We start from the raw sequence: 19,921 nt of genomic DNA on the forward strand, positions 1-19,921 counted from the left end.
AAGATCCTGAGCACTGTATCTTCAAGGGATTTGGGGGTTTCTTTTCTTTTTGAAGAAGCATCTAAGTCTAGGTTATTCTGAAATTCATGATCTTCCTGCCCCAGCCTGAGCACTGGCATTAAAGGTGTGTGTCACAAGACTGGATCACATCACTGATACAGGGACAGTCCTAATTTTGATGATCCCGTATGGGCCCATCTTCCCAAACTGCAGAGACTACAAAAGAATGATGAGTGTGGCTTCAAAGTATCCTGAGCTCCTAGGACCACATGAAAACAATTTATTTGAAGTCTTCCAGACAACTGGTTTACTTCTTTGTAGGGTGTTATAGAGTCTTATGAGATAAAAACAGTTTCCAAATATACCTGAACTTCCTGGTACAGACTCCCATGATAAAGAAACCACTACTCCTTTAAAGGTCCCTTCAGAAGCTGCACCTGTGGAATTGCTGGAGTGTTTGTTTGCTGTTGGGCAAGGGGCAGGACTGGGGATCGAATCCAGGCTGTGCTAAGCGAGCACTCCACCACTGAGCTACCAACCCAGACCTTAACTGCAGAGTTCTATAAAGTGGGGACATGAAGGCATTTCTACCCTTTGCCTTTCTCAGGCTGTGTACACGACTCAAGACAAATTCTTAGTGATTTGCATCCGTTCACTAAAACATGAAAAGGTACAGCAAACTAAAATGCCCCTGCTAATCTAGTGTTCTGCCTCATCATCTGAATTACTCATCTGTGTTAGAATCTCCAGGTACCACATTCTACTAAGCAGTCCCTCTGTTACGTTAGATGTCACCATGATATAACTTCTATGGAAAAGCGGTCAAATTCTAAATGGTTTGAAACATAACATTCATCAAACTACAAAGGGATTATCACAGCTGTCAGCAACAAATACACCAAAAAGGACGTAAGAAACAAATTACTCTGAATCTTCTCTCTAGCATTTGCATATAGAAATCCACAAAAGTCTCAGATGAAACACTATCAAGACATTTTTATTATGAGAAATTGGTTTTATCATGCCTACCGTTTAAGAGATAAAAGTATGTCTGTATACATATATACACTTCAGCCCATATTTTAGCTCTGTGAAGAAACTGGAGAGATTTTAGGCATGGTCACAAAGAAGGGAGCAGTGGGGATTATGCAGCTCTAAAAACACCCCATAGAAGCTTCTCAATCAAAACAAATAAAAGCAAAAACAAGGGATAGCATGTTTCCTCCTCCTCTGAATGCAAACAACACAGGAAGTAGGAAGGCATCCAAATTTAATCTGATGGAGACAGGACACACCTCCATACGCAGAACTAGCCAACTCTCTGATAATCCTTCCCAGGGTCAGTCAAAAGACAACTTGAAATAAACCTGTAGTTCACACTCCCATGACAAAGTTCCTGTCTCCACACTGAAAGATATTCTACATTAGACAGATGAAAAACCCAGTGCCCTGACACACCCAAGTGCTCGTCAGTGCGTACTTTTTCAATGCCTCAATCTCTTTAGTCACTTGATCAAGCAGTTGAGAATAATTTCAGCATGTGAATGATGTGCATTCATGGCTACAATTTTTGGACGGCTCCATGCTCTAGCATGGGATTTTGCCTACCCAAGCTTTTCTTGCAGTAGCTCCTTTCCTCTCACTCAGCTCTGCACACAGGCAACTTGCCCACCGTACCACTCTCACCCGGTTCCAGTTCCTTAGAGCGATCCAAGATCCGTCTGTCTTTGGTCACCCGCTATTTGAAAGAGTCCTTGTTTGTGGGAAGAAAAGGAAGGAAGAAATCAAGGACTGATGTCTGCCTTGTAGGAGACAGCTGCCAAGATAGGACAGCCTGTGTGTGAGAGAGGGAAAGGCAAGAGAAACCGCACAACCAAGACCTCTGTTGTGGTCTTTGGCCAGCACTACTACTTCAGAAACCGATTTTACACACTGAAATCCCATGTACTCTTAAGGCTTGAGAATGTGAAACAGGCTTTCCAATGCACAGTCCACTTGACTAGGAGACTCAGTGCAAATGTCTGCCTCTGGCAAATAGAAAATTCTGGAATGTATCAAGTCATGGCTTCTTTTATGCAAATAAAGATGAGGTTCATCTGCCTTTGCAGGAAGCAAAAAGAATATTGAATTTATTTTTCTCATTCTACAACCTACAATGAATCACTTTCACATCAAATAAAATTATTTCCAGAAGTTCGTACTCTGAGTGCAATTTCTGAAAACTAAGTCAGAAGATTTTACTGCTGTGATCCAAATTAAAAACAACCCTTCATTGAACAAATGTTAATGAAAACTGAAATACTTACAAACCACAATCAGCTAAGAATAGAAGGAATAAATAAATACGGTGAGAGGAATCCAAGGAGGCTTTGCTCCTAAAATGAGCTGGAGTCTAAGGAAGCTCACACACATGCACGAGGCTACCAGACCAACCCTTCCCACCACCTGCAAGCACCAGCTCAGAACACCCCACAAAGACTGGCACCCTTGCACACGCCGATAATATCAACAATCTGGAGCCTGAGGCAGGGGCATCAAGGTTCAAGGCTCACCTGGGCTACAAGGGGAAAAAAATGCTACAACTTAGAAAATGGAGAGGCAGGTATTTCTCAGAAAGCAAAATAAAACTTAGGAAAAAGCAGAAATAGACAATCGAATATCCTTCCAACAAACAAGAGATTACTTTGAATAATACCTCAGATTAACTATTTATTTGCATTTAGATTTTCAGAAAATCTTTCTCCAAACACATGAGAAAGGGGGAAGAACGGGCAGAGTGACCCTCTCTAAAACCGGAGACAACACGGTACCCTTAAACTAGCTCTAATTACGACCTTCAGCAAATCCAAGCCTCTGACAGACAACCTCCTATGCTTTTGTCTCCTTCTCGAAATGAGAAGATTCCAACTATTTCACCCTAACCTTGCTTCTGTGAACCACAAGCCTTTGTCTACAAACCTCAGTCATACCGTATTTAGATCAGCACATCCTATTACTCAGCCATGTAAAAAGTCAATTAATGCAATCCCTTACTAGGAAGCCTTCCCCAGCTGGGGAGTGACTTCCAGGAATATGCCTCAGCGCTGTGCTCATCCCAATAGCCCTGGTCGTTTCAGACTCTGTGGTCTCTCAGACGGTAACCTGCTTTCGTGTTACTGAATAAAACAGTCCAGCATCTTAAAACTGTGAGCGAAATGACTTAAAAGGCAAACATCGATGACCAGTTAGTTCTCGGTCATGTCGTTACGTTGCATGGGCAGGAAATCACATTTACCTGTGACATTTATTCAGCAAGTACAGAAGACAGAAGATTTGAGGTGGAGCCGCTGAGAAGCATCATGGAGCAGAGAGAATTTAGCATCCACAATAATTAAAGGGAGAGAAAAACTGAACTAAAATTTGCTAAAACTGATGAATGAATGTGAGTTTCCTACCAGAAGCAAGGTTACTACGGAGAATCATTCAAGCAGGTTTCCACTCGTGGATACTCGATATTAGATACAAAGCCTTCAGACAGCAAGGAAGGAAAGAACCACCTAAGCCTGAGACCAGGCAAAGTCACCAGCCCCTAGATATTGCATACACACCCACTCACGCTGCAGAAAATGCAGCAGCCAAGCTCTGGATAAGCCTAGAGTGTTACACATTAATATAGGTTGACTCTAAAGGAAAACCAAGGATGGATTCACACAATCAGTCTTTCTGATCTCATTTCCACTATAAAATTGTAATCGTCATCAGACGGGATTTCCCAGCTTTAACAAAGGAAGAAAAGGACAGCCTTTCCACGTTTTACTAACGTAAGTGCATAAGAGGAAGAAACCAGCCTCCCTCCCTTCCTCAACCCCACTAAATTACAGAAATTGTATTAACTTAGCTAAAACCCAGTCAGGGTTTTCAGTTTTCAGAAGTGTTTTCAGTTCCATCCTTTCCAGGCTGACTGGACCCAGCCCCCTCTGCTCAGACTAGAGACATCACCAACAGCTCTGGGAGTTTTCCACCAATAGATGACCTGAGCCAACTTTCCAAATGAATCACTAATCAGAGCAGCCCTCTCAGCACCAGACACTTCTCTTTGCGGGCTTTGCGTTTCTTTACTTCCCTTCCTCAGTACTGCACTGGGGGTGGAGGCGGCAAGGCTGAGAACTTAGAGGCACATGGCCACCCAGTGGTCCCCACCCTCCCACTCCCTCTGTCTAATCTTGCAGACACTGGTATCAAGATATTGGCAGTGTTTCTTGGACACTTTATGCTAAGGTCCCCTTAAAAGTCACGATGGGTCTTACCCTTGACTGAAACCTCTTCGTTGTGAAGGAATAAATCCTCCTCTGGGGCTCAGAGGAGCAGAAAGAGTTGGGGAATTCTCTCACTTGCATTTGCTTTACGCTATCATCTAGGAGTTTTGCTGAGCCTGCAAAAGAGGCTAGAGCTGTGGACACGAGGGCACAGTCAGGGCAGGCTGCCATCCTCCTCATTAAAACCCATCCAGTTGAAATGACAAAAACAAGGAGCTGCCATTTTTAAACCAGTATGGGGGACACCGTGTGGCAGCACAGGAAATGTCCAACAACATTCCGAACAAAAGGGGGGTATGGGGAGGCGCAGCCACAGAGCAGGTTCTGTGTATATTGGACAGTTGGCAGATTCCTTGAATTTATATTTGAAAAGAAAATGCTACCGATTTCTTTTGTACTTGTTATTAGAAAACATTTGGAGTACTGACAACACAGAGGTATAGAATTCTTGTTATTGGGCTGTTTGGCTGTTTGTTTGCTTTCACCATTTGGGTAAAGGAAAGTCTAGTCTGACTGAATGACTGACTGACTGGCTGACTTATTTCAGATTTTTGAAACAGGGCTCATATAGGTCAGACTCACTATGCAGCTGAAGCTTTTCTTGAATTCTTTTTATCTTCCTCCCTCCACCTTCCAAAATCTGGGACTACAGGGCAATGTCACCATGACTTACCCAGAAAAACTAATTTTATTGACATATTTATTTATCGACAGCGTGCATGCCTGTATGTTCCCATGTATGTGTGTCAATAGACCCACACACATGAGCACAAGCTCTAGGTTGATGCTTGGTCTCTTCATCATCTATCTGCACATGATTTACCGGAGCAAGTCCTTCACTGAACCTTTGAGCTTGCTGATTAGCTCACCTATTCTCGCTAGTCCAGATGGCCAGCCTGCTCCGAGATCTCCAGTCTCCACATCAAGGGTGCTGGGAATAAAGACATCCACGTCACATGTGGCCCACAGGCAGTTTGCTTTGCTTGTTTGTTTTATTTTTGGTTTGGTTTCTTTAGCTGAAAACCCAAGTATGGACATCAAGACCAGAAGTAGGATTTGAAAGAGGCCCAATCAGTAATCCTTGCAAAAATGCAAGCTTGGAGCTACATGGCTCCTGCATTAAGTTCTCTGAACTTACTCAGCTGATTCAATGGAGAAGCAGACATGTCCACTGAGGCTAAGGGGGAAGTTGAGGGCCCCTGACTACTATCCACAAACGCACTCATAAGCAGGTTCTTACAAACAGCTTCCAGTTGCTTTGCAAAAAGAGTAAAAGAAAAAAAACCATCTCGTCCAAAAAGAGATCACACTCTAGGTCAAAAACAAGTCATCTGAATACACAGCTATAAATGCCTAGCAAAATAAATTAATTAATAAATTAAGTTAAATAGACAAACTAAATAGTTTAAAGCAAGAAATAGTAAGAAATATATAGGCTGCTCCTTAGCAGTGAGGAAACAGCAGGCTGGGAAACACACCCACAGTCTGAAGTCACAACCGCGGCTAATGAAGTTGATCATATAAACCTACTCTGTAGGTCCTGATACAATTTACTTTAGAATGAAAAATGTAAACAAAGTCATTTTGTGATTATGAAAGTGTTGAAAAACCAGAAGAATAATGAGTTGACTTTAAAATGTTTACATGAGCAAAACTAACATCCCTCAGGTAATGATAACTATGTATTAACTTAATTTTTAGTATTTCCAGTTGAGCTACCTTAATTTCATCCATTTATACTGCTATTTAAAGCACTAACAATTACATGTTATAAATTAACAAAATATTCTAGACTGATAAGTCTCATGAATCAAACTACCTGAGAAGGAGCTTTTAAGTCGGAGAAAAAGACACAAATGTTAGCAATATGCACACCTAATTATCATAGAAGAAATCAATATTCAAATTCCCTCTTGGTCTGAGTATACAACCACTAAGTCAGGACCCAGGGATGCTGTAGGTTACAACATCCAAGCGCCATGAGAGATTTCTTAAAGGTAATGAGTCATTCTGGAAAAAGCATGCAAATGATCTATCTATCTAGCTATATCTATATCTATTAACGTAAGAACTATTCAGTCATTCTTGCGGGCTAATTCCAGCACTCAGGAGGCTGACACACAACTACAACAAATTCAAAGCCAGCTTGGGCTACACAGTCTCAAACAACAAATAAAAAGCCCAAGAACAAAGTAACCAAAGAGAAAATACAGCATAAAGCTGAAGAAAAAAATTGACATACAGCACCACAGGTTTGCAATAAGCCAGAGTATACAATACAATGACTCAAACGCTGCCATTTTATGTAGTATTATGTAAAGTCTGTACTTCCTTAAATTGAAGTGGGTCGTATTAGCAATCTATCTGGTTCTCGCTGCCTAATGAGTTACGCATAGGCCTCTTTGGCCTCGAATTACAAAATCAATGTTTTTATCTCATTTATTTAACACACTAATACAAGTTAGTCTTGTGTAAGGTTCTAAAGGAATTGTTTGGAAAGACAAAGATATGATGAAGAAGTTAAAACTCTACGGAGACTCAAAACACGCTAGAAAATGTCAAATAAATATACAAAACAATTATTTAAATTATCAAAACTTAATAGTAACAAATTTATTTCAGACCAAAATACGAAGAAAGAAACGAGTTTCTGCATGCCTGTCTCCTCGAGATGTGTACTTAGACCAGCTGATACCAGCTTAATGAGTTGTTTGAGGCCGAGATCAAGCACACACTTAACCTGCCTCCTGAGAGCTGGGACCCTTCACAAGCATCTGGGTCTCAAGTTCAGCAACTGTATAGGCGTGCGGGAAAGTCCAAAACCTACAACTGTACAATTTGTTTTTCTTTTTCCACTAAAGACTTTGGTGCTGAGGTTCCTGTAAGTAACACCAAGGAAATCATTCAAGGGATTCCACAGTATGGCTAAACTGCTGCTGGACTGGCAACTACACCATCATGCCTTGACATTTATGCCACTTCCATATTCTACACTCCACCTCTCTAGAAAACTGAATCCCCAAAACTTGCCATGTCAGAAGAGACTTTAAGAAAGAACAGACTCCGGGGTGAAGACCGCTTAAGTCATCAAGTCCCCCTGCCATGTGTATCTATGCATATCTACAATAAAAACTCGAAATACCTGTTTCTTCTGAAATTGTAGAGAAAAGAAAATATATCAACTATTTCTAAATAACTAATCCTTCTAGCTGTGTTAAAAATATTCCATTTGAGTCCAAATAAATGAACAGAACACAATGTCATCTTCCCAAGATCAGGGTTAGTTCTAAAAACCAGCAAACCTTAAAACAGCCTTGGCTAAGAGTGAGAACCTATCTTAGATGTTTAAGACAAAGTTAGAGAGGAATTTGTCATCTTCAGAAATAAATACTGACTGTGTCACTTTGAACAGTTAACAGTTGTTAAATAATAAAATATCAAAATTTTTGTTGAAAATTCAAAGCATTAAATTCTATAGGCTAGTGCTGCCCCACTCAGAGTTGGAGGAGTCCTGAGATTTTCAGAAAAGTGATTTTCAAAGCAAAAATGTAATTTCACAATCCTTAGTAAAATTCCAAACAACACCAAGGAAACAATAAGACAGTGATGTTTTTACAAAAAGCAAAAGAAGGTTATAAAAAACTTAATGTTAAAGTAACTTTACAAGACTTTCTCATCTGGTAATTAAACAATTTGTGTGTCTGTCTGCATGTGCGTATGTGTATGTAGAAAAGATTTTTTAAACATTTTAATTTAAAGAACTTAGAAGAGAGGAAATCGCTTATTGTTACTTCAATACATACAGGAAAGGAGAGAAAGAGTGTGCGTGACTGAGACCTGCAATCCCAACACTTGGGATGCTGGAACAAGGCCAGCCTGGCCACGCAGTGAGACCCAGTCGCCAGAAACCAAAACGCTGGCATGAAAGGTAAGCACCCATGATAGCCAGTGATTCTTTAGATCTGCTGAGTTTAACGTTATGAATTGTTTCATTATATTTGGAAAGAGTAAAACCACTGTGTTACGCGCACAGACTCCATGGGCATCAGAGCGGGGGTCAGATAACATCATCTATGAAGGACCAGAGAGTTAATAGTTTGGAAGTCAACAGTCTCTGTCACCATCACACGACTAGGTCACTGCATGGAAACGGTTAAATGAGTAAGCACAGCTAGGTAGCAGATCTCCCTACTTAAAGTAGGCTGGCCATGGCTGACCCACTGCTTTAGATGCACAGCCTGATAGAAGGACTGAAGGCAGCTGAGTCCTGGAATGATCACGTGACTATCGGTGTCCACCTGCATTACCAACTCCCTCAGTCTGCTGTTGTTAGAAGATTAACCTGAACAGTCAGGTAAAGGTAAATGAACCGTGCTGATGAGAAAACAAAACAAAGCATCATTACACCGACAAGGACAGACAGAAGTGTCTATCTCCATGCAAGCAGATCTATAAGTATCCTCAGTGTCGGGGAGGATTACAAGAGAACAAAGGACTGGACTCCCGCCGCTTAGCCCACTACTTTGTTTGGCATGGGAAAATGCAGAAGCCATCGAAAGAGTAACAGGAGCCTGAAGAGTAGAGGTTTGGAGAAGACCCCAGTTACTCCACCCGATGTGTAATGGAAATGGCTGTGGGGAAATGTGGCTTCCGTCACATAGAGCCTAGGCGCTGCTGGCCCTCGTGAGAGACATAAGATCTGTCCCAGTGACAGCTACATTTGCTAGGCCCGAGACTGATGACTTTCTTTGAGAACGCTAAAGATTCTATAAGGCTGAATCATTTACCTTACTCCAAACAACTATGACGTCATAATTAGTATATACACTGTTGTAAAGAATTAGTCTCGAAGTTCTTTATTCCTATATTCACAACCAACCCTTGTTTTTCACAGCCAATGTGACTTTCTGCATGTGTAATGCCCATTAACACAAACTATAACACACAACTCATAAATGTAACATCTTAAACTACAACAGATATCACATTAAAGAAAAAGACTAAACTTTTCTACCAATATTATACACATGAGACAAAGAGGAGAGAAGGTTACAAATTTTTAATAAGAACATTGTATTATGGTACTAGTAATCTAGGTGCTTTACTGGAAGTAAAGTGGATTACTGTAAATGAAATTTTAAAACGTCGTTTCCACTTTACAGATAACACAAAATGACTTTTTTTCATGTCTCTGGCGATAAGGATAAATTCGCCACGTTTAAATGGTGCCTTCACTCTTCCCACCCAGGCTCATGAATTAATAATTCAGTGCCATTAATACAAGAAGATAAATGATAAAAAGGTCAAGGCGCATGGGCCAACCATACACACACACACTTCTTTTAGCACAGTTAATACGTCCCTACCAATTATAGCTCAAACTTTTAACCAGTTTCCAATAGTGTTTTTACAATCTAAGTAGCAGCTTATACACACACAATTTCACAGGATACATTCCTAATAAATCTCCTGCTGGCCCCAAACAATCATTCTAGGGGATTAAAGCGCAACAACTGCTAGCATTAACAATGCTGTGCACATTGTGGCGTCAAGAAGCTCCCTTGCTGCTGTCAGTCTCTGGAAAACCTCCTAGACCAACAAACTGATTAAGAATGAACTGGACCCCTACCTTTCGGTTGCTAACTTACCCTAACAAAGGAATAAATTCTCAGGAATTAGTAAAGGAGAAAAACACCATATTTACAATGAAATTCCAGACTTTGTTTGAACTTAGCTTACTACATGTAAATAAACAAATACTACTGATATCAGCTCAATCTTAATTTTTAAAGCCAAAATCCCTCCAAAGCATTGTTTGAATTTGGGGAAGATACAGCTGCATGTTGTAGTCATGGAGTTTTGGGGTTGGTTTTTCTATTTTTTTAGACCAAATTCACATAGCACTGTCTCAATGTGATTTAATTTTGTTTGTTTTTTATTTGTTTACTTTTAGCAATAGGGAATTGACTAGAGTCTACAAGAAAGGAAGAGGATATATTGGGAAGAAGGACAAATTGAAAAATTAAAAATGAATGAAAATACATTAGTAAAACATCTGAAACAATCTAAATTCAAAAATACTTAATCTAGTACTCTACTTGGCCAAATTTATTCCCTCAATAGTTGTGAATGTGCCTGTCACAGTGACGTTACAACAAACTTTTTATTCCTCTAAGATCTCTCTTCCTTTCTACCTAAATATATTCTGTCCACACCTGATACCAATATGCCAAGGCAGTCAATCAGACAAGCAGGAACAAACCCCTCTCTTTTCAGTCTCCTGCCGCCATTCTGAGTCATAGCTGCTATTGGGTCATCTTATATCAACTCTTCAACTGAACTCTCTGAACTAGTTATCTAAGCTCTAGATGAAAATTGTCCATGTTTATCTTTCTTCAGCCTAAGTCCCCTGACAGCAATGTAAGCCTCGTGGGGAAGGTCTGTGACCCCAGTATCTTGGGAGACTGAGGCATGAGGGTAGCAAGCTCAACACCACTCTGGGTTACAGAGGAAGTTCCCAATGCACCTACACAATTTAAAGAACCTGTCAAGAGAAATTGAACTCAGGGCTGGAGCATCTGCTTACCATGGGCGAGGTCTAAGATTCAATCACCAGCACCTCCATACCACACCAAAAGACTCTTGAACATACAGTTTGTGAGGGGTGAAGGTGGGTACCATAGCAACACAAGAACGCCAAAAGAGAGAAGGAAACGGGCCGACACAGGAGTTATTCTACCATCCATGTGGTGTGAAGATAAGCCCTCTTGGTGAAGCGTGACTTCCGTTCTTGGCTGTAATGTTCACGTGATGAGTAGTGAGCACACGTGTAATTAACACAGCACATGGACAACAAACTAACCAACCCTGGGGAAAAGTGTTTTGAATTCATTTCTCTCTCATCTCACATCTATATGTGAAAATGGTCAGTCTCTCTATGCTTCCCAGTTTGTAAAAATCTAGGAGTATTAGGCTTGCTAGCCGTGTATGTCTGGATCACATTTGACACACTTGCGCTCTTATTTCCGACTGCAAGCCACTTGTTCTTTGCCTGCCAGAGAATCTCTCTGGCCCACCCCACCCCGTGTAGGTTTATTACCTGACTTTCTCTAACTGGACCCTGCTCCAACACACACCAGGGAACAAGACTCTTTGTAACCACGGTACAATGCACTCACCACTATCAAGAAGTGCCTGAAGAATCATTTTCAGAAGATCATGAGCTAATTGAAAACAGACGTGATAACGTTCCCATCTAGCCCTTCATGAAGTGCCAGATACAGTTGAGAACGCAACAAGCAAAGGCACAGGAAACATTCTGACGCCAAGAGGGAGAGCAGAAAGGCAGAGGAACAAAGTGTAGCATGGCATGTCGTTAATCAGAGGGTGAATTAAGGAAGTCAGTGGGATTCAGGCACTGAAGGGTACAAAAAGACAGAGTTCATTCTAAACGAGGAACAAATTTACAGCAAGATTTCAAAAAGGGGATTTTTTTTCCTGGGAAGGGCTATCATTCAATTAATACCGAGGAATATGCATTAATAAAACAAAAATGAGTTTTTTGTCAGAAAGATGAACTTACTGGTATAATATAAATTATCTTATCATTTTCAGCATCTACAAGAGTCAAAAAAAACAAAACAAAACAAAACCCTCCAGTGAAAAATTTAAAACCACTGGATCTCAAAGCAAAGAGGCACAGAGTTATGATTGAAACAAAACCTGCAGCTCCAATCCAAATCAGCAAAATAGTCCCTGAGCAAATTAGTTAGAACAGTAATAGTATCTACAGAGACACACACTTGCACAGACAACACGCATACAAAAATGTACATGCACACATACACAAAACCCTCATAATTTAAAACAATTTAGAACTGAAGTATGTGGAATTATACGATGCTGCTAATACTGAATCTGCTAATTTTGCGTTTAGATAAAAACTGAAAATTGTATAAGGAACAGGTTAGACATCTGTGTCGCAAAATACACCTAAAAAAATCTTGGTGATTTTTTTCTATTGCAAATGTTTTAAAGTAAGCTTCCATTTCCACACATTTAATATTTAGGAAAAATAACTGTGTCTATTAATAAAATATCCCCTTAACACTAAAGTATTATTGAACAGATGTAATATATATGTTTAAGTCAAAAAAAAAAACAATTTTATCTCCATTCTAAACAAAAATGTGAACTTGAACTTGGAATGTGGGCCAATGGCATGGTGCTTGCCTAGCACGAACAAGGCCCCAGAGTCCATTCAAACCCAGACTGAAGAATGAAAAAAAATTAAATGTTCACATTTTCCTCACAAATGCTAGAACAATCAGTTACCCAGTTCAATAACAACTCTTGGGTCACCTCACTTCTATAAGACTGAGAAATAAACTCAGTGTTAGACTGTAACCCCAGGAACCCATCAGGCATCCTGTCTCTAATGCACAGATGTGGGCACATTGCTTTTCAGTCTGTGATTTACAGAGACTACTGAAAAAGCATGGCTACTTTGAAATCATACTAGCATTTGCAAACTAATTATCCATAATACATAAATTCAACATTGACAATAAGCCTAAGCAACTCATTTATAAAAAGACACACAGGTATTAAATATGAATTTTAACAGGTTTTAATAATTAGACTTTGTAAATGGTGTGATACGTACATCTGTCCTAATTTGGTTAAGAAACGTTTCTCATGAAACGCTCCTCAAACTAAACACAAGGAATTTATTCTGGCATTTCACTAAATTAAAATCCTGAAATCCTACAGTTTTATGTACAAATTTAGATTTTATTAATACTTTAAATCAAACCATACTTATTACTCAGCTTCATCTAATGCAATTTACAGTAGACTTCTGCTGTGAAAGCAAGAACACAATGAGACGCTAATCAGATTTTAATATAAGGCATTTTGGAAGGCAGGGAACCACCCTCCTGCCCCCCTCCAAAAAAAACCTATCATTTCACAATTAAAAGATAAAGATAATCCACTGATGATGTATGATCACCCATTGAAGAAAAGCGCTGTGAACAACTGGCTCTTTGCATTCCTGAACATGTTCTGATGCCAAAAATGTGACCACCTGTGTTAGTATCTCGTGTAAAAATTAAATGCCTTTGTTTCACGGGCTGCTAGATGACTCAGTGGTAACAGGGTTTGGTCATAGTCCAAGCACAGACTTATTAAAATATTATGAAAACATTTCTTGAAATATTTTATCTTGCAAACTTAAAAATAAAATCTCGTTTTAAGAACTGCTGTTGGCTTTAGGTTCCACGACCCACTAAATACAATGACATTCGCACTTCACCACCAACAAGAATGCACAGCTAACTCGCTTTACCTCATGCTGATCACCTTGAATCTTGTCCCCAGCAGGACTGATCCTTTCAGAAGGGAAGAGAAGCAAGCCCAAGTCGGGGACCCTCTGACAAGAATCCCCACTGGCTCCCTTTTTGAGACGTTAATAGGTGGGAGGATCCTAATGCTGGGGACGTTCTGGGGCCAGGTGTGCTGGGAGCAGGGACGCTGGAGCCAGGGCTGAAGGAGAGGGAGTCTTACTCCATCAGGCAACACAGCACAAAGGGGAAGGGTGAAAGCATTACCTTCTGTACTTACAAGAAAGGGTGACCAAAGTGTTCAGGCATTTTCAGGTAGAGGGAGACACCAAGGTCTCCTGTTCTCAGTATTGGACCTTAATTTTGACATGGTAATTACTGATTTATCATCTAAGCTACGAAAACTTGAAAATCCTATAATAAAAACGGCGGCAGGCAGGGAGAAGGAAGAAAGGAAAGGAGGGCGGAAGGAAGGGAGAGGGAGAAAGAGATAGACAGACAAACAGTGAAGGGGACAGAGACAAAGAGAGATTCGCACGGAGAGACTATAAACGGGGAAGGATTTAGCCTTGATCAGAAATGAGGAAAGAAAAGGGGAATTTGGCCAAAACAAAAATGGAAGATGAAAATGGTTGCCAAAAGACATGGGCCATCTGAGTACTGGAACCACCATTCACCAGCTTAAATCTGCATCAGCGACAGCTATGGGGAGCACTCACTGAGGGCAAGCTGAATTTGAAACTCCGCCTTAACAGACTGCATCACCAATCGCCCTGCTCCACTACCTAGAAGCAAGACAGCTTTGAGATGAGTCCCAAACACCCAAAACGGCATGCCTATTCTAGTTACCACTGCTTTATCCGTCAGAATCCTGAGCTGCTTAAGCTGTAAACTTGATTATTATCACGAGACTCAAAGTACTCACTCCAAGAATGCTGAAGGAGTCAGAGAAAGAGGATGTGGCAAAGGTTCCTGCCCTCCACTAGAAACAAAACTCCATGGCTGGGGTATTGCTCAGTGGGACAGCTTTAGCCTAGCAAGGGTGAAGCCTGCTGTAGATCCCAAGCACCTCCTACCAAAAGGAGAGTGTGAGAGCCCACTGTGACTGAGGCCACTGACGGCTGCAGGCAGGCTGTTGTTTAATGAACATACCAGAATGGACCACCAATCAAACCTAACACCCTAATATCTAGGACTGGGGTTGACTTCTCTATTTCTGCCATTTTTGAGGCAAGTTGTATAATACCATCCAGAATGTCCTGAAACTCATGGTAATTCTCCTGCCTCTTCCTACTGAGGTGCTGAGAATACAGGCATAAATCACCACACAAGCTTTGAAATTCTACTAAGTATTTTTTCACCCCAATATGGAACAAAAGTTAGTAGGGACATTTTCTATTTTTTTAATTTTTATATTTAATTAATTGCATTTGATTCAATAAATATTTAATATTAGAGATTTATGATAATAAATGAGATAGATTAACTCAGTAAAGACGAGCCGCAATGAATAAAAAAATTTCAGGGGCAGAGAGATTTCTAAACTACCTGTAAGAGGACAGACTGGTAACTACGGAAACCTGTGGATACTGACTACTGAGCAGGTTGTTTACCCATGTGGTTGTTTACAGAGCTGTTCTAACAGTAGGAAGACCAGAACAACGACAAATATCTCAATGTATCTATCCATCCAGGAAAAAGTACATATTTCATTTGAAATAGAGCATAATACCTGGCTATCGAGACTCTCATAAATTAATGAATTGATGGAAACTCTAAGCCTTGTAGCCTGAAAACTATACAATGACTCATTTTATACAAGCAACTGAAAAACACACAACTTACGCACAAAGCAGTTCACCCCAAAAACACTTGTAGGGATAGATATAAAGGATGGAAAAAATCTATTTTTGCACAAATATCACATTAAAATGCATATACTGCGATTAGAGATATAGCTCAAGAGTAAAGCGCTTGCCTAGCATGCACAAAGTCCTATATTCCAGCCTCAAGCATCACAGTAAGTAAGTACCAGGGCATGTGGGCTTGAAGCAGACTCAGTTCTGCTGCTCTAAGTATTGTAAGAAACAGGAAAAGTCCTCTCCCTTGTGAAGGGGGTGTGGCTAAAACCTTGGTCCTAGATTCCTCCTCACTCCTTCCTTACTTACTGGATTACACTCAACCATTACAACATCTGTCTGTCATCGCTGTCTCTCACCAGGGCTGTCATCTACAGCTTTTAATTAAGTTTCCATCCCTTCCAATATCCCGCCACTCTGTTTCATGGCTACACAATGTCCGGAAACTCGCAATTCGATGTAATACTCTCAATTGAAAATATAAACAATTATGCTTTGCACCATCTTAACAGGGCAAACACACACTCTCTCACACACAACACACACACACACACATCCCAAACTAACAGTTCCTCCTTCCACTTTCTGTATACCTCGAAGGCCCCAAATCTTGCAGTCCTCTTGCACAAACCTGACATTTATGTCCCTTTCCATTTTGCACACACTCCTCGCATTTGGTCACGTGCTCAGTGTACAATGAAGCTCACGTGATAGTACCTTTTTTCAGGAAGGGCCTTAATAAATGTTCATGTGTCTAAGACAAACAAAACTGAAGCTGCAGACTAATGGTAAAGTAGATAAAATGTGCTTGCCAGGGGGCTTGTTCTTGGGAAGGTTAAAACCCAATACTTTAAAAGACAAGACTCGAAGACTGGTGCAAGCAAATGCATATTTTTGGTTTGGTAATTTGGGCCAACTTGGTACCAGAAATTCTGTCAAATTTTTGAACCCACATGTGCGGCCACAATAACCTCTGTGGTATTACAGGGAACCAAAAATAACATCCTGAAGGTGAAATCCAAGGCACTGCAAATACTGTGGATTATTAGAGTAAACCCCAGCCCTGGCCTGCCACTCACACAGGAACACCTCCAAAGACAGCTGCTCAGAGACAGAAGAGTGTAACTTACTTTTACAAATTACACCCATGCAGGAACGAGATCTCTGCAAAGATACATAAAGTATAGAGTGTATTTTAAGAAGCCTCTGACCAGGCATGGTGGCGCACGCCTTTAATCCCTGAACTCGGGAGGCAGAGACAGGAGGATCTGTGTGAGATGGAGGTCAGCCTGGTCTACAGAGCGAATTCCAGGATAGGACAGCACAAAGAAATCCTGTCGGGGCAGGAGGAGGGAGAGCCTCTGAAAATATGGCTTACAACATCGAAACTTCCTAGTTGTGGACACATTAATACAGTTTCTCGAAACTGGGAGAGAAAAGTCATCAAAACACGGCAATAGCTGAATCATTCCGGATTGGTGATATCTTGTAGCCTGAGGATGCTAAGCTGTATGAGTCAGAGCGAGGCTGACAGGGCTGCCAAGATTCAGGATTTATTCATTCAAATACACTATTATGACCATCATAGAACTCTATTGTGTCTGCATAGCATTATGACCCTCCTAGGACCCTATTATATCTGTTTATATGAAAACTCAACTGAGTTATTAGCAAAATTAACAGTTTCATATGTAAAACAATTTCGAACATGGAAAGATTTCCCATTCAGGAAAATAAGCAAATTGGTTGGGTATCTATCTGTCTGCTCTAGATTTTGAAAAGAAGAGGTAGGTTTCTGGTTTTATTAGAACTGTGAATGGCATTTGCTCTTTTTGTCAAGTCTGCTAAATCTACATAAGTTAAACCAAAATCGGCCAGCTCTAAGATGGTTATATTTACCAACTGCGGTGCTCAGCCATTGTCCAAACTTCAAGTTTGGATATAGTGAACTTCTAACCTCTACTGAATTAGTAGCCTTTGCTAAGTGCAAAGATGACTGGAGTCCCACCCCACCCCTTTAAAGCTGTCCCTCCTGTCCTGCAACAGGTGATTACAAAATCTTGAATTTGGGTGTTTTTTTAAATCTACATTTTACTTTGGGTTTTATGCCAGGAACTGAACCCAGGGCTCCAAGCATGCTAAGCACACCTGATCTACACCCTTAGCCCCCTTTCCTATTAAAATAAAACTGTGTGTTGAAATGATGAAAAATCTTAAAGTTATCATAAGCACTTGGCATTAAAAGCACCAATTTCCCAGACAAAGAATGAACGTTCAGAGATGGATGGACCTAAAGACTCAGAGAGCTCTGGGTGTTCTCCAAAGTCACCTTACTAAAGAGTGACAATGAAAACAATGGCTATTAGCTCAAACTGTATCCTGCTTTGTCGGACTCTTCCCCGCATTTTCCAGCAGTTTGACTCTCTGGATCTTTCATTATTAATCCATTACAGGTCCCTACCCAAAGCTCTGTGCTCAGAAACCCATACGCTTTTTAAATCTTTGCAATTTTCTTCTTATTAATAGAAATAATTTGTATTCATAAATACAAATTAAGGACAACAAAATGGAGTTACTACATAATCTCGCTAAGGTCGCAGAATCTAACAGAAAATGAGACGTGAGAGAAAAAACAGACTTGGGTCTTATAAATGCACTAATTTATAGATTAGAAATAACATATAGTCAAGCCTGCTTGTATCCAAAGACTAAGCGGATCAGCCAAGGTCCCAGCCAGAACCATTTAAATATTTAACATAAATTGGGGGAGGGGATGACCAAAACAAATCAACTGAGGTGCATCTTCCCCAGGCCAACCCTCTCACATAATCTAGTTCCCCAGTCCCTTTAAAACCACTCCATGACTCAAAGAAATTGAAAGCGTCAGTTCCCACACAGCACCGGATGTCCTCTAAGGAGCTCCAGTGGAAGCTTCTACTATTTTGCATACTGACAAAGGCCATCCATACTTTACAATGAATAATCAGCACAGTTAGCATCCAGGGGAACTTTTCATAATGATGCCGACCATGGAGGGGGGAATGGATGAGGTGTGGAGTTTTTCTCTCCTAGCCAGGGAGGACTTGAATGCATCTGAAGTCACACGAGATCACTGTGTGTTTCATTCTGTTATCCCCTGCTAGCAGTCACTAAAAGTACATTTCACATTTGGGGGGGGGGGGGATAGCAGAAATTATTTGAGTGAATGGAAAAATATTTTCCCTAAAGAATTAGATTTATTTATTATCTTTATTTATGTATGTGAGTGAGGCTAGTGGTTTTTTGTGCACCATGTGTGTGCAGGTGGCCACGGAGGCCAGAGGCTTGGGGTACCCTGCAACTGGAGTTACAGGCTCTTATGATCGCCCAGTGATGGTGCTAAGAATGGGCAGAAACCAAACCCAGGTCCTCTGTGAGAGCAGAAAGTCCTCTTCACCTCTAAGTCATTTCTCCAACCCACAGAAAAATACTTTTTGAGGAAGAAAAAAAAACATCAGCAATTCAGTGGGATGTGAAGAATATCAATTTACCAAAAAGCAATTTTGATTAAAAAAAGAAACTACCCTATATGAGGACATCTTCAAAGTATTACAGTAATACACAAAATACTTAAAAAGAGGTAGAGTGTTCTGATAGTACCAGAACAGTTTCATAAGTGTGCAGAAATTAAAAGTTATTCTTCACAAACAGGCAACATTGGTTTAATAAATTACACTAACACATCAAAACTGTGTTTCCAATTTATTTTTAATTCAACACTAATGTCATGGTGATATGACTCCAATATTCCTGAACCTTCCTTTCTGTTTGTCATAGAATTAACACACAACAGTAGAAAAGAGACCATACTGCACTGACCCATTTTCAGCACTGCTTATTGTTTGCTTGCTATGACTTTTACACCAGGGTTCTCGCGCTGTAGCCCAGGCTGCCCTCAACGTCATAACAATTCTCCAGCCTCAGCCTTATCATTCTTAAAATCCTTCAAATATTTAAACAACAGATATAATACAAACTACTTAATTGACTATTGTTTCAAACAGATCAAATTCTTATTCTCTAGACTTTCAAGAATATTTAAAGTATTAAAAATCAATCCCAAGTATTTTGAAAATTGCAGTATTTAAAAGTGAGTTCTGTGAGCAGGATGAGGGCCAGGCCACTTGCTGCCATGGCAGGTAACCTAAATTTGATTTCCAGAATCCTGGTTGTGTAAGAAAAGAATTCGCTCTTGAATGTTATGGATCTCTGCATGTGTGCCAAGGCATATAAGTCCCCACCCCCAACACACACACACACAGTATATAAAAAATAATAGAAGTAATAGGATGTGTATGCTTTATTCTTGGAAACGTTTTAAATGTAATGGCAGCTGAAACAAATTAAATCTATTCTCATTTAATGGTTTCTATTACAGGTTCCA

The 19,921-nt window shown here is 40.3% G+C and overlaps 1 protein-coding gene across 20 annotated transcripts in view; it reads right to left on the bottom strand.

The window, feature by feature from the left end:
• The window catches only part of Adgrl2 (adhesion G protein-coupled receptor L2), a 614,888-nt gene that overhangs the window by 143,980 nt on the left and 450,987 nt on the right, over positions 1-19,921 (bottom strand). The window lies entirely within an intron of this gene.

Source organism: Chionomys nivalis, chromosome 18 (genome assembly GCF_950005125.1).
Source record: "Chionomys nivalis chromosome 18, mChiNiv1.1, whole genome shotgun sequence".
In the NCBI taxonomy this organism is placed as follows: Eukaryota; Metazoa; Chordata; class Mammalia; order Rodentia; family Cricetidae; genus Chionomys; species Chionomys nivalis.